Source organism: Colobus angolensis, unplaced genomic scaffold (assembly GCF_000951035.1).
Source record: "Colobus angolensis palliatus isolate OR3802 unplaced genomic scaffold, Cang.pa_1.0 Scaffold6, whole genome shotgun sequence".
NCBI classification, from domain to species: domain Eukaryota; kingdom Metazoa; phylum Chordata; class Mammalia; order Primates; family Cercopithecidae; genus Colobus; species Colobus angolensis.
Window position 1 is genome coordinate 6,459,027 of NW_012119598.1, and position 16,687 is coordinate 6,475,713.

At 45.0% G+C, this 16,687-nt stretch overlaps 1 pseudogene; it reads left to right on the top strand.

The window, feature by feature from the left end:
• LOC105526789 overlaps positions 1–15,087 on the top strand; it is a 27,582-nt pseudogene extending 12,495 nt beyond the window's left edge.
• Positions 15,088–16,687: the final 1,600 nt, after the last annotated feature.

Below are 16,687 nucleotides of genomic sequence, written 5' to 3' on the forward strand. Positions count from 1 at the left end.
GAAGAAAGGGTCCTCTAAGCATGGGGTAGCAAATTTTGCAAATCACCTCCCGTGACCTCCCTAAGCTTCTATAGAATGATGCACTCCTTCTCTAATGAAGGTGGTGCCAGTCACCACTTCCAAGGAGAGCTGCTTCCCCTGGAGTAAGGAATTTGTAGTTAATTAGATGAGCTCTGAATCATGACACATCAATGGAGTGGAAGGCAGGAGAAGGGTTAGGGAAGGACCTGGATCTTCCTAATGGAACTGGGGTTGGGGGGCAGTGTCAAGAAAGGATTATCTAAGAACTGACATGTGAGAAGGTTCTAGAGGAAATTCCCCAGGTGGAGAAAAAAACAAGCCAGTGTAAATAGGAGAAGCGATGCCTCAACATTCCTTAGGGGTTAAGGGTTAGCGGTTTTGAGTTCTGAATCCAAGTTGTGCCTCTGTCATTGGAAACTTTAAGACTTCATGACCTCACTTGACTTCTTGAACATCTCTGTTTTCTCAGGTATAAAACCAGACTCCCTAAGGCAGCTTATCTTCTATTTCTAACATGTTATGAATGAATGTGTTGGATTGGACTGGAAATTAGATAACTTGGGTTTATGTCTGAGCCCTCTTACTAACTTGAGTAAGGCACTTTACTCTTCTGACTTCACTTTTTCCTTCCATTAAAATGAGCAGTTGAGTTTTTAGTCTAAGAAAGAGCGTTTCTGGGTTGATTTACCTTTGACCTTCATCCAAGGCCACAAAAATGTTAATTTTAAAGGAAGGAGTACTTCCATTATTTTTTCCTGTTCTTTCTCCCTGATGCCATCTGAAACTGGGGCAACTGATTGGTTTTACAGGTGGATCCTATTCCATACATAGGACTATTTCACAAAGTTCCCTAAATGCATTATTCTAAGTGTCTAAAGTTCTTTGCTATTTTGGCCCTGCCGACCTTTTACGTCTCATTCCTTCTTCACACCCTACATCCTAGCCACACTGAAGAATCTCCCGGGGTCTGTGTCCTGCCAGGCTTCTCGTGTCCCTGGCTTTCTTGTGCTCTTCTCTCCAGCTAAAGCATCCCTTCTCCTATTTATACCTGGCTTGTTCTTTTTCTCCCCCTGGGGAATCCCTTCTAGAACCTTCTTACATGTCAGTTCCTGGCTAATCCTTCCTTGATGCCCTCCACCCCTAGTTCCATTAGGAAGATCTAGGTCCTTCCTTATCCTTTCTCCCCCTTTCCACTCCATAGCTGTATCATAATATGTACCATAGGACATTGCAGCTCACCGCCCCCTGGGGGCCCTTCTGACCGACTGTCAGTTCCTTCAGGGCAGACTGTGTGCCCTGGCATTTATCACAATATCTAGCCCCTCTACCTGTAGTGAAAAGATGAGTGAATACAACTTACAGTGAGTTTGAGAAAGTGAAGCTAAGGGACAGGGAAGCCAGGAGCCAACCTGCCCTAGGTGGAGCAGGGCTCCCACGGTGAGATTCCCCACACTGTACTGTAAGAAATCTGCCCATGAACCACATGAGCTCAAGTCCTTCCAGTGCTGCTTTGTTTTTCTTGAAGCAGTGCATTTTGGAGCAGAGGAGTGGAGCAGATGCCTCTCTTCCAAACCCCAACAGGGCAGGGGCAAGTGCTGGACACATCCCAGAAACGAGAGGCATGTCATGCACGTGCTGTTCCCTGTGGTGGCTCCAGAGATGGTGTTGCTGTGTGGCTCATGGTGACATGGCCCTGCCTGTCACTCTGTGGCCCCAAACCGCATGTACCCAATGACAGACGTGTATGTCAAACCACAAAAGACAGCAGCCTGGGGGAGCCTGGGGCAGCTTCAGCAGATCTGAAATGAGATGTCAAATTCAGCCCCTGGAAGCTGGGTATGTTTTTCGCCTCACCATCCTGCTTCTCCAGGAGTCAGGTCTCAGCCAGCTCTGTGCCGCCTCACTGGCAGGCCACTCTGCTAGGCCTGGCAGGTCTGAGAAGGGCCTCAGAGCCTTGTGACGGGTCAGGACATAGGGCACCACATCCTCCAGTACCCCGCTGTCTTATCTGGATCCTCTGGGGGCTGACATTAAGGGTAAGATGGTGGAAGAGGAACTGTCAGCTTTGCAGTTACTCTGCCCAAAGCTCCCTACACCTAGGAACCCCCTACACCTACACCTACACTCTATGGCACCTTCCCTTCATAAGAGTAATTACCAGTATATTGCAGTGGCTGAAATTAACTGAGAACATATGTGTCAGGATCTGTGCTATGCTATTTATAGGATTATCTGATTTAATTATCACTATAATCTTATAGAGTAGGTGTGCTGTTTTGTTTTGTTTTGTTTTGTTTTGTTTTTAGGATGGAGTTTTTACTCTTATTGCCCAGACTGGAGTGCAGTGGCATGATCTCACTCTGGGATTACAGGTGTGAGCCACCGCGCCCTGCTGAGTAGGTGCTATTATTGCTTCTATTTTGAAGATGAGATGATCCAGTCTGAATTAGTTCAGTCACTTGCCCATGTTTCCTCAACTAATGAGTGTTGAGGCAGAGACTCAGACACAAGCTGTCCCATGCTTTTAGACACACTATACTGCATCATGCAAGACCTGGAGAGACAATGGGAGCAAGGACAAGTGGGATCAAATGGAGCCAAGTGATGCAAGGGTACCTGTGGGAGCTCCATCACAGGGGCCTCCTGTTCCTCCCTTGACCCGGACAATAAGAAACCAGAAAAAACTAGCTGGGTCATTTCTCACTCCACTCCCTTAGACTGAGTGGAGGATCAGGCTCACATAAACAGAGTTCTCTTGGCTACTAAGGGGCACTATCTGAACTCAAGGAAGGAGTGTGTAACCGTAACAACAATGATATAACCCAATCTCTACTCCCGTAGAAAGAAGAGAGCTTTATGTTAAAGAACTATTTATCTCAAATAACTATTGAACAGGATAGCTTACCACTAACATTCAACTTGGGCAGCAAAAAGCAAGTGGAAAAAGTTGGTGGCTGAAATATTTTCCTTGACCACCCACAGTCTGGGTGTAGTATGCAAAGGGGACACCATGGGTCAGACAGTTCAGGCCCCCCATCGAGGAGCCATCAGGGCTGGGGTCAGGAGGTTTGCCATCTGTCAGCATCATTCCGTTCTCTAATACCCTTGGGAGGGCTGCCTTGTCACATCTATTGAAAGCTACAATCTCCTTCCTCTTGCACTGCCTCACAACGTTAGTAAGCAAGCAATTTAAGAAGTGAATTATACTAATTTTGCTTATCCTTGAAGTGTGAAATTTTAGAAGAGGGTGCCAAATGAATGATCATGTATATTTCTCAGTTTGTTCATGACTTTTTTTTAAAATTTGTTCATTCTTAAAGATACTTCCACGCTGTGTAAATTTAACTAGAGATGAAAAATGGAAGATGAAAACAATTGTGAAATTATCTGAAAGTACATGTTTCAGATGCTGATAACAAGAAAAATAATTTCTATGGCCTTGAAACTATAGATCTTTTTGTCCGAGGAAATTCTAGGCCTGTCATTCATTACCTAAATAAAAGCTAGGCTATCAACTGCAACAAATTGTCACAAATTTTACTTATGAAACAAGACTAAACAAAGTTGTCATTGAAGGCAGGGTGGGATCTCATTTCATTTGTGAATTTGAGACTAAAGCTAGTGCATGGATTGTAAAAACTGAACGTGGTCAAAGTGATCCCTGAAAATTATTTAATTACGCCATAAAGAACAGTGTCTATGATTTGACATATGCAACCTGTATCAGGTAGCTATTGCTATAATTTTGCTGCATTACGAATAACCTCCAAATCTCTGTGAAAAACAACAAGCATTTATCACCCATGTGCCTGTGGGCCTCTGGGTCAGTTGCAGCATCTCTGTTCCTTGTGCTTCATTCTAGGGCCTGGACTGGAGAGACACTGGCTATCCAGGGCATATTCTTCCCATGGTCATGGCAGACGCTCAAGGGGACAAGCCCAGCCCTGTTAGTGTGTTTTTAACCTCTTCTTGCATCAACATCGGCTAACAACCCATTGGCCAAAGCAAGTCACATGAACAAAACCCAAATCAAGGGGCAGGGAAGTACATTTCTCACACCACAAGGCCGTGGCTAAATGTGGCTGTCTAGCACTACTAGCAAAGAATAAAGAAATGGGACGAATCTGTCCCAAGTTAAATCTGTCCATGATGCTGTTTCCCCATGAAGACACTCCATTTACTTTATTTTTGAGGGGTCTGTTTCCTTGTTATATGTGCCATCTAATGGTCAGAGATATCTTTAAGAACTGACCCAGTAGTCCCAACAGTCAACACCCCCATGCAGAGACTCCCTTAAAGGATCCTTCTCTCTACTAGGAATTGTTTGATGACTTACTAAGATCTGCTTCTCCATGCTGCCCTGATCCTTGCAGACAACCCAAACTTGGTTCCATTCCTGCTCTCCTCCCCCTTCCCTTTGACCCCCTGTTTTTGGGCTGCCCAGGGTGTGACTTCCATTTACCCTTGGGTGTTGGACAGCTCTGTCACCACCCCGTATTCCAATACTGCCAGAACCCTGGGACTCAGGTTCATCTGGAGTGAGGTTGGTGAGGATAGTCTAACAGTCAGGGTTCATTCCGGCAAGAAAAGAAAAGGAGAAACCAAGCATTTTTAGCAGAAAGAGATTAAATCCGAGGAAGTACATGATCATTGAGTAGGCCTGGGATTGTCAAGGTCAGGAAATCTGCTCTCACTAAATCTAGAACAGTAGGAATTAGAGGAAGCTGCCACCCAGACTCCAGCTGCCCTGGAGTACTGAAGCAAGAGATTCTTAGGAGGGCACCTCAGAGCCAAGGGCAGCTGCTACCAATAATTTCAGCTGCTTGCCTGCAGTATGTGGTTCTTGGGGGATATTCCCCCCAAAAGCAACAGCGCATTATCTCATCTGCATGACAGAATTATTTTCTTCCACTTTCCATTGGGAAGCCCTAACTCTGAAGCACACTGGGAAAAGAAGTTGCAGACTTTGCTCCAGCAATGCAGAATACAGTGCGGCAGGGGTCAGGGAGGATGCTGGGTTTACACAGACCAAGCAAAAATCCATCACACCCCCTTCCCACATTTAAACTTCCAAACAACCACCACTACTACCCCACACTCTGCCTAATGTGATCCCTGTTACATTAAAATGCACCAATTCTGTCTACCCAATGGGAGAGGAACACAGTCTCATAAATCATACTAACAGACCAAGACAGAGGGTGACTTTTAAGATATTATCCAGATAATTATATGAATTTTAAGATTTGCTTGGCACCAGTTGATTCATTTTATATTCGTTTATCTAAATGAAGGCTCATATTCATAGTTGAGGGATTATTTTATTTGAATACTATATCTTTTAAAATATTTGCTGGGGTTATTATGTCAACAGAACTCAATAGAAGGAAAACTGAAGTTTTTACAAGTCTCTTCTTTATGGTAGAACCTGAAAAGACTCTTCAGTTCTACCTAAATGAAGAAGAAAAATTCTTCTGGCATTTATTTCCCTCCCATACGGTTTCCTGACTTTGTTCATGTACCATTTTCTTCCAAAGAAAGCCATATTCTCTAATCATAAGTCATACTGGAAACATCAATAAATATAAACAATTATTCTCATCCCACTCTCTTCAGTATAAGAAGAAACTATAAAATGTATACAATATGTTTGTAACATAAATAAGATAAATATATGTATGTGTATGTGTGTGTGTGTGTGTGTGTATAGCCTTTAAGTAAATTCAGTGATTCTTATATAGTGGTTCTTATAAAGCTAAGAAGTTTGAATTCAAAGGCCTTTGGGGTCCTGGAATTCAACCATTCATCATTTACTCATTTATTCAACAATCACAGATTAGTGCCTGCCGTATGTCAGGCAAATTTGCTTATGGGTCCTATCCGCAGGGTGCTCCCAGTGTAGCAGAGGAGTTCACAGTTCTGTTACCAAAGGCTTGAAGTTCCCATACTCAAAAAACAACTAGCACACAAAAATTCTCCTCCCCTAATTGAGTTGAAAAAACTACCCATGTCACCAAATAATTCTTAGCTTTCCTAAAAGAATCACCAAAGAGCTCTTTCAAACTGGTAATGAGATTGGAATTCCTAAAAATAAAAACACACTCTACTGCATATGGAGAGCAACACTGCCAGCAGGTGGCTCCGGCAAGGCCGTCTGATGGATGGGTGAGTCAGGTGCTGGCAGTCCAGGGCTGAATGTGCTTGAGTCTCCTCAAAGTTGCCTAGCTTTTTTTTTTTTTTTTAGAGACAGAGTCTCGCTCTGTCACCCAGGCTGGAGTGCAGTGGCGTGATCTCGGCTCACTGCAAGCTCTGCCTCCCGGGTTCACGCCATTCTCCTGCCTCAGCCTCCCGAGTAGCTGGCACTACAGGCGCCTGCCACCACACCCAGCTAATTTTTTTTGTATTTTTAGTAGAGACGGGGTTTTACCATGTTAGCCAGGATGGTCTCTATCTCTTGACCTCATGATCTGCCCACCTCGGCCTCCCAAAGTGCTGGGATTACAGGCGTGAGCCACTGCGCCCAGCCTTGCCTGGCTTTTTAGGGTGATCAGTGGAGTCTCCAGTGGTCAGAAATGCCTGAGTTCTGCTGATTTTGTTTTGTCAGTAATCTCTTATTGAATTGACTGTTACTTATTTTTATTAACAACAGGTTGATACTAATGATTACCATAGACTGGGAAACACAGGTTCTGTGTAATATAGATGGGTTCCTATTTTAAAAGAGTCTTCTGTTATATTCAACAACAAAGCTGTAAAATCATGGAACCAGACGACTCTTCAGAGAGTTGCTAGTGCACTGCCAGCAGCTTGCCAGAGACAGTCACAGAAGGTTGGCGCTGCAAGACATCTTATATTTCAGAGCAGAAAACAGAGGCTGGGAGAGAACACTTATCCCATGCCCCACACCGGGTTGAAGGCTGAATGAACCCTCAGTTGGTCACGGGCTGCCCAGGTGACCAGTATCCCTGCTGCACTACACAATAAGCAAAGACATAGCCATGGACATAGTGATGACATAGCCGTAGCAATGATTAGAGAATCATTTCCTCTCAAGATCCCAAGAAGAAATGATTCTGTAATCATTGCTCCTTTGCTCATTAGCTGTCACTGACTGAAAATCTAATTGAAATACACCAGTGATGTCATTTTACAAAGGATAGAGTTAAATGGAAATATTACAATGCTATCTATAGGAAAAACCTGTCAAATATACAAATACAAAGCTCAGAGAGGCTGTTGCTAACCGATAAAATGTGTGAAGTGGTGGACATTAATATACACAGTAGACTACAATTTGTTACTGAGAGTCTTAACTACACAGATAATGGTTAAGAGCCTGGTGTTTTCGTAGTAGGCAGGCCCACTTTCAAGTACAGTTTCTTTTTCTCTTTTTTCTTTTTCTTTTTTTAACTTTTACATTTGGGGGTACATGTAAGAGTTTGTTACATGTCATGGGGTTTGCTGTACAGTACAGTTTCTATTACATATATATTTTTTTGAAACAGAGTCTTGCTACTATACCCAGGCTGGAGTGCAATGGCTTGATCTCAGCTCACTGCAACCTCCGCTTCCTGGGTTCAAGTGATTCTCCTACCTCAGCCTCCCAAGTAGCTGGGACTACAGGCGCACGCCACCATGCCTGGCTAATTTTTGTATTTTTAGTAGAGATGGGGTCTCACCATATTGGCTAGGTTGGTCTTGAACTCCCGACCTCAAGTGATCTGCCTGCCTTGGCCTCCCAAACTGCTGGGATTATAGGGATTAGCCACGGCGTCTGGTCCCTATTACATATTAACTTGGAAAGTTTGGCAAGTTATTTAGCCTCTGGGAAACTGACTGGGAAACAGTCAGTTTCCTCTTCTGTATAATAGGGATGTCATAATGAGAGATAATCTATGTAAGGTACTATCACAGCATTTCCATATAGTGTGCGCTCACTCACTGCTAATCATGGCCAAAAAATACGTAACATGGATTAAGGAAATGGTACCGCTGGAAACTGACGGAGCCTTCTTAAGATATTCATTCTCCCTATTGTGGAGGTAATTCCAGGCTGCATTTCAAACAGTGCTGGCACAGAAATTCTTAAAGTGCAACCTTTCTCTCCTTCCCCCTATGCCTTCTGGATTTCTCTAGGCATACTGGGAACCTGAACTCAAAGCCTTAACACAGGAACTTGTAAACTACTCACACCTATAGCCTATAACTCTCACCCATTCACAAAGATTACGTTCTGTGGGAATACTATTTTTAAGAATTTTCTCTGAAAAAAAAAAAAAAGGTGAATTTATAGAGTTTCAGTACTTTAGCATTTGAGAAACTTAAGGGACCAGGGCGTCTTTTTAGTTAGGAGGAAATAGGAGTTGAAATAATGTAAAATTAGAACTCTTTCAAGAGGTTGGTCAATCCAGTCCATGGAACCATAAGCTGGACCCTCTCCTTCTTGTGGGCACCAAGACTCCAAGGGCAGGCTGACCAGGAAGCCCCAGGATAGAAAGTTGGAAAGTGCCTGTGGGCGCGGCAGGTTCTGAGGCTCATTTCAAAAGGAGGTGGCCTCAGCCAGGGGAGAAGCACAGAAGCACCACAGGTAGAAGGGGAAATGGGCCGTTTACTGGTCAGAAATCTGCCTCTGTATCCGCCTTCACTTCCTGCTGGCTATGTAACCTTGGGCAAATCACTTAACCTCTCTAAGCTTTAGTCTTATTGGTAAAGTGAGACATTCTGAGTGGGTGGCTGGCCCACAGCAAAAGCATAATTAACGTAAGTCATTATTATGAGTAAGAAACAAGTCAGTGGAGGCACTGAGGCCTGCAAACAAAAGTCCAACAAATCACAAGGCAACAGGGAGAATGGGCTCAGCACAGAGAGGCCAAGAGTCCTGGGCCAGCACCACTGGGAGGAGGAGAAGCGCCCTCTTTCTTGTCCTCCATGCCCTGGCCTTCTGCTGTGGTACTTGCCTTTCTTCAGGTTCTCACCTTCTTGCTGGGACCTCAGTGGTCTCTTGGCCTCCTGTGACCATCCTCACTCAGATTCATTTTCCTCAGTGCTGCCAGGCAATATTTCCTACAGTGCAAACTTGAACAACTTGCCATTCTGCTGAAAACTCTTGAACAAGGGTTTAACAAGAGCTAGCCCAGACCCTTTGGCGTGGCTCATAAGCCTTTCGTAACTTGGCAGGTGCTTCCTTCTGTAGGCATGGCACACGGGAGAGTCCTGCAAGCCAGAGAAAGGTCAACTTCATGTTGGTGAGAGGCTGGGGGAGGTATAGCATTAAGAGAAATACCTAATGTAAATGACGAGTTGATGGGTGCAGCGAACCAACATGGCACATGTATACCTATGTAACAAACCTGTACATTGTGCACAAGTACCCTACAACTTAAAGTATATATAAAAAAGTTGTCATGCAAGAAAAAAAAAAGGCCAACTTTACTCTGTGGCTCGCCAGCTGATAAGACACCTGCTTGGGGGCAGAGAAACCGCACTTACCTAAGCACTTACTTTTTAGCCATTCTCACCCTTCGTTGCACATTAGAATCACCTGGGGGTGTTTATAAAATACTCCAATGCCCAGGCCACACCCCAGACCAATTAGGTCAGAGTCTCTGGAGTGGGATGTGGGCGTCAGTATTTTTAAGCTTCTCTGATCATCCCGAGGTGCTGTTAAGCTGTGGATCACGGCTATACATTCATTTTTATCTTTCAAAGGAAAGAGTCTTATCACTTGTTTGAAGTCCAAAGACATCAGCCTCATATCTGAATATCAACCACCTGCTAGTTATTGCTGACTTTGGGAGAAACATTGATCAATTTCAGAAAGAGGATGTCAGGGAAGTAAAAGTGCATGACCAATTCAGGAAGTGGGAGATCAGCCCAGTCTCCTGCAAAGCCCGTGGTTTTACAGAAACCCTCCTGAATGTCAGCGAGCATAAGCCCTCGTGGCATGGGCAGCTCTCGGTGAGCAGCCTGGCCTTGGTCCAGCTCAGCACAGAAGGACCAGCGCAGGGAGGGAGGAAGTGACTCAGGGCTGCCCTCTCCCCGACAACAGGACAGGACTGTAACCTTTTGTGAAAGGACAGGTAAAAATAGCTGCAGCACTTTAGGAAGAACTCAGAATTTTTAGATTCTGAACCATCTGATTATATAACTGAGGGTAAGTGATCTGGGAAAGGGCAGGAAACTATTATTTATTGTCTTTTAGTGTCCTGGGCTCAGTGCTGTATGTAGGTCCCACTTAATCTTTACAATGACCCTGTGAGGTTATTGTTTTCCTCTCCTTTTTCTGTAAATGAGGAACCTGCAGGCACTGAGGGGGAGAGGATGAACTTGAAATCACCCAGCTTGCAAATGATGGAGATGGGACCAACCCTGGTGCTGTCGTGTCCCACACCCCATTCTCTGGCTTGACTCTGGCTCAACCCCAACCATGACACATATGGGGTGGCCATGAACTTCTCCAGGAGCTAGGGCTGCCTGGCTGTATCCTGTATCCTAGTGTTCTTGCAAAGCTGCAGTGAGAGACAAAAGCAGGGCCGGGTGCAGGAATGTCTTAGCTGATCCGAATGGCTTGTATTCTGTTGGCCTCATAAGTTCGCTGAAAGCCGCGGGATGATCTATCCCACCAGGGGTCCAGGAAGTTTCATCTGGCAGTGCTGCTTATTATGGTAGATCTGTGAGGGGTGAGCAGAACCTAGAAAACGACTTGGAAGACTTTACAGGCACTCAGATAGTGAACTTTATACACCTTTCACGAAAAGGAACCAGGGCTCCTTAGAAAAGTAGCCATTTCCAGGTCTGGCTGAAATGGATTGAAAATGTCAAACATGGCCGGGCGCGGTGGCTCAAGCCTGTAATCCCAGCACTTTGGGAGGCCGAGACGGGCGGATCACGAGGTCAGGAGATCGAGACCATCCTGGCTAACACGGTGAAACCCCGTCTCTACTAAAAATACAAAATACTAGCCAGGCGAGGTGGCGGGCGCCTGTAGTCCCAGCTACTCAGGAGGCTGAGGCAGGAGAATGGCGTAAACCCGGGAGGCAGAGCTTGCAGTGAGCCGAGATCGCGCCACTGCACTCTAGCCTGGGTGACAGAGCAAGACTCCGTCTCAAAAAAAAAAAAAAGTCAAACATATAAAAATTCAAGAGTTTATAATAATACACCATACCACCCTCTCACAAAAACCACAGCATGCAACTCACTGGTTAACTACCTTTGGGAGTTGCTTGGGCGCCAACTCATTATTCTGAAGACTGATAAATAGAGGAAAGGAATAAAACAGCTATCCTGTTTTTCCTGTATTCATTTTTTTTTTTTTCAGAGAAACCAAGTAGCTGATGTAAGAAAAGTTTTCATTTATAGAAAAATCACAATCGGCCAGGCGCGGTGGCTCATGCCTGTAATCCCAGCACTTTGGGAGGCTGAGGTGGGTGGATCACCTCTAAGGTCAGGAGTTCGAGACCAGCCTGACCAATATGGAGAAACACCATCTCTACTAAAAATACAAAATTAGCCAGGTGTGGTGGCGCAAGTCTATAATCCCAGCTACTCGGGAGGTGGAGGCAGGAGAATTACTTGAACCTGGGAGGCGGAGGTTGTGGTGAGTCCAGATAGTGCCATTGCACTCCAGCCTGGGCAACAAGAGCAAAACTCCATCTAAAAAAAAAAAAAAAATCACGATCAATAATAGAGGAGGAATGTTAGAATTAGAAAATTACCAGTTTGCAACTCTGTTGAAATAATGGTATCAGGAATGATCACCAATGGCTATTAAAACCATGAAGTGAAGGTTGAGTGAGGCCTTGCTAATAGATGGGTATCCATGAACCTACTGATCAACCTTAGCCTACTGGAAGTGGAACAGTGGAACAGGCAGGCATGATGTATCCCAGATGTCACAGAATACACAACACTAGCACCGTCTAGATGGACTCTGAAGCTAATCAAGCCACCAGATCTGAGTATAACCCACAAGAAATGCAGAGAGTAGAGAAATGTGTTAAATGGTAGTGAGTCCTCTCCCCTCATGGTGTAGAGACATGAGGTAGCTAGGCTGAAGGCACATGCCTCAGCCCCATTCTGTGACAATCCTACACAGGCCCTGGGACCTTTACAAGACAAGCCAGTAAAGAACCAGCTAAACTTTAGTCATCATTCACTATAATTCAATGTGAGAAAGACAATCAAGTTAGCGTGTAAGACAGGCAGGACCTATTGGAGGATGAGACATCTAAGTTAGTTCTCTTGTTTGAGGGCCCTAAATAATATTTTTAAAATAATAAAGAAGCACATACTGTTATCTATTTCAAATGTTTAGGTTTGAAACCTTTCACACACACTCACACAATGACCATCTCATGATCCCATTTGGAAATCATGTCCTTCATGAATTGCATCACCCCACGACCTTGGCCCATACTCCATTATGGACCGCTGGGCACACTGCAGATTTCCCAGCTGGAGAAATAATAAAGCCAGTCCCTGCCTCTTATTCTGTTTATTTTCTATCCCATCCCAGAGTATAGCTATAGAGATAATGAGGGCACAGAGAAGTAATTATTATCTTGCAGCAGTAATTGCCCCCAGATTTGCTCGCCTATCTGCACCCACTTTCTCTGCCTTCCCACCCAGGACCTCAGATTTCTTATCGATGCTCTTATCAAAGCCATCCTACCACTTCATACTAAATGACACCTCCTCTAACAAATCCAGAAACATTCTTCCAGAAGTCCTTTTGCTACATCATTAATTTTTCTTCTTTTTGGGATCATTGACATTAGCATAAAACATGTTATTATCTCTCTCATTAAAAGTATCTTTCCAAATACCTGTAGAGTATACTATGTTCACTATTTAGGCGATGAATTCACTAGAATTCCAAACCCCAGCATTATGCAAGATATCCATGTAACAGACTTGCACATGGAACCCCTGAATCTTTAATAAAATAAAATACGATAAAAAATAGAGTCAAAATAATAAAATAGATTCCAACTGCATAAGGATTTAGAGAAGAAGAACAAGATGATTTTCAAACACAAACATTTGTGGAGATTGAAATTTTTAAAAACAATTTTGTACAGTATTACCATGTGCAGAATAAAACTTTCATAATTAGTAGCTAACAATAAAGAAAGCTAATTTAATATATTTTAAAAAATACATTTTCCTTAAAAAAGAATAAAACTTTCAAAGTTAGTAGCTAACAATAAAGAAAGCTAATTTATGTTTTAAAAAATATATTTTCCTTAAGAAAAACTAGAACAGAGATCAATGAACTAGAAAATAGAAAAATAATACAAAAAATCAACAAAATCAAAAGTTGGTTATTTGAAAATATCAACATAATTGACAAACCTTTGGCTAGATGAATTAGGAAAAAAAGACCACTTAAATTTCTATAATTAGAAATGAAAGTGGACACAGCAGCTGCGCATTTCGGGGCTCCTGACCTGTCTGTTTTTGCAGCGTAGCCCAAGTCGGTCAGCACTGCAGGACCTCAGAAGCCATGTTGAAGTCCTGTAGTGAAGCCAGGGCTTCACTATGACCCACCAGCTGCACGCAGCCATGGCTGACACATTCCTGGAGCACATGTGCTGCCTGGACACTGACTCGCCACCCATCACAGCCTGGAGCACTGCCATCATCTGTACTATGGGCCCAGCTTCCCCACTCTTACAGATGTTGAAGAAAACAATTAAGTCTGGAATGAATGTGGTTCATCTGAACTCTCATGGAACTCATGAGTACCATACAGAGACCATCAAGAATGTGGAAAGCTTTGCTTCTGACTCCATCCTCTACCGGCCCATTGCTGTGACTCTGGACACTAAAGGACCTGAGATCCCATCTGGGCCCATCGAGGGCAGCGGCACTGCAGAGGTGGAACTGAAGAAGGGAGCCACACTCAAGCTCACGCTGGATAATACCTACATGGAAAAGTGTAAGAGAACATCCTGTGGCTGGACTACAAGAACATCTGCAAGGTGGTGGAAGTGGGCAACAAGATCTACGTGGATGATGGGCTAATTTCTCTCTAGGTGAAGCAGAAGGATGCTGACTTTCTGGTGACAGAGGCGGAAAATGGCGGCTCCTTGGGCAGCAAGAAGGGTGTGAACCTTCCTGGGGCTGCCGTGGACCTGCCTGCCATGTTGGAGAAGGACATCCGGGACCTGAAGTTTGAGGGTAAGATGTCGATATGATACTTGCATCATTCATCTGCAAGACATCTGATGTCTATGGAGTTAGGCAGGTCTTCATCAAGATAATCAGCAAAATCGAGAATTATGTTGGGGGTCGGAGGTTGGATGAAATCCTGGAGGCCAGCAATGGGATTATGGTAGCTCGTGGTGATCTACCACAAGCCGTTGAGATGAGATTCCTGCAGAGAAGGTCTTCCTTGCTCAGAAGATGATGACTAGGCAGTGCAACCAACCTGGGAAGCCTGTTATCTTGCCACTCAGATGCTAGAGGACATGATCAAGAAGCTCCACCCCACTCAGGCTGAGGGCAGTGGTGTGGCCAGTGCAATTCTGGAGGGAGCTGACTTCATCATGCTGTCTGGAGAAACAGCCAAAGGGGACTATCCTCTGGAGGCTCTGCACGTGCAGCATCTGATTGCCTGTGAGGCAGAGGCCACCATCTACCACTTGCCATTATTTGAGGAGTTCTGCCACTGGCACCCATTACCAGCGACCCTACAGAAGCCACTGCCATGGGCGCTGTGGAGGCCTCCTTCAAGTGCTGCAGTGGGGCCATAATCATCCTCACCAAGTCTGCAGGTCTGTCCACCAGGTGGCCAGATACTGCCCATGTGCCCCTATGATTGCTGTGACATGGAATCCCCAGACAGCTCGCCAGACCCACCTGTACCATGGATTCTTCCCTGTGCTGAGTGAGGACCCCGTCCAGGAGCCTTGGGCTGAGGATGTGGACCTCTGAGTGAACTTGGCCATCAATGTTGGTAAGGCCTGAGGCTTCTTCAAGAAGGAAGATGTGGTCATTGTGCTGACCTGGTGACACCCTGGCTCTGGCTTCACCAACACCACGCATGTTGTTCCTGTGCTGTGATGGACCCCAGAGCCCTTCCTCCAGCACCTGTTCCACCCCCTTCCCCCAATCCATCCATTTAGGCCAGCAGTGCTTATAGAGCTCACTTGGCTGTAGTGTGGCGTTGGTGCGCTGGGACACCAGGGAAGAAGATTTATGCCTCGCTGAAACATAGCTGTTTTTAGAGACTGCTGTGGTGGGACAGCCCAGAGTTTGGCTGTCAATCATGTGGCCCCACCCAACCAAGGGAAGAAGGAGGAATGCAGAACAGAGGCCCCCAGAGTGTATGGCAAGAGGGTGACAGCTTCCTTTCCTGTGTGTACTCTGTTCAGTTCCTTTAGAAAATGGATGCCCAGAGGACTCCCAACCCTGGCCTGGGGTCAGGAAACAGTCAGCGAGAGTTAGGGACCTTAGGGCATGGGGCAGTAGTTCCAGTTTAAGCAGATTCTGGCCCTGGCCCTTACTTGCTTCCCCAACCCCCTGGGCCTTCCTCACTGGCACCTGTCCCCATCCTCCACTCAGCTGTCCTGCAGCAAACACTCCACCCTCCACCTTCCATTTTCCCCCACTACTGCAGCTGCCTCTGGGCCTGTGGCTATAGAGCCTACCTTTATGTCAATAAACAACAGCTGAAGATAAAGAAAGACAGTGAGGACATTAACTACTGACTTACTGAAGTAAAAAGATTGTAAGAGAGTACTAGGAGCAATTGTACACCAACAAATTGGATACACTACATGAAATGGACAAATTCCTAGAAACACAAAACCTACCAAGACTAAACCATGAAGACATGGAAAATCTGAATAGACCTATGACTAGTAAGGAGATTGAATCAATAATTGGAAATCTCCAGACAGCCAGGGGTGGTGGTGAATACCTGTAGTCCCAGCTAGTTGGGAGGCTGAGGCCAGAGGATCACTTGAGCCTAGGAGTCTGAGGTCAGCTTTGGCAACATAGTGAGACTGTATCTCTAAAAAAAAAAAAAAAAAACTGCAGCCAAAAAAAGTCCCAGATTTCGACGGGAATTCACAAGTGAATTCACCCAGTGTTCAGACCAGAGACCTAGGAGGGAGTCTGGACCCTCCCCACCCCCATGCTCACTCTATCCTACAGTCACAGGCCACCATTTCTCACCAGATCCACTTTAGCTTCCCCTACCCCTCTCTTGCCTATTTTCTGCAGCCACAAAGATTTTTTAAAAATTCAAAAATCTGACTCCCTCTTTTCTATATTTAAAACTCTTCAATGTTTCCCTTTTCTTTCTGGATAATGATGGAAATCTTTTGTGGAGTCCTAATTAGGGAAAAGGAGTCAGGATGGCAAGACTGAGGGAAAGAAAAAAGAAAAAGCAGATTGGGCGGGGCATGGTGACTCATGCCTATAATGCCAGTACTTTGGGAGGCCAAGGCGGGTGGATCACCTGAGGTCAGGAGTTCGAGACCAGCCTGGCCAACATGGTGAAACCTTGTCTCTACTAAAAATAAAAAAAAATAAAAAATAAAAAAATTAGCTGGGCGTGGTGGCGTGTGCCTGTAATCCCAGGTACTTGGGAGGCTGAAGCAGAAAAATCGCTTGAACCCAGGAGGTGGAAGTAGCAGTGAGCTGAGATTGCACCACT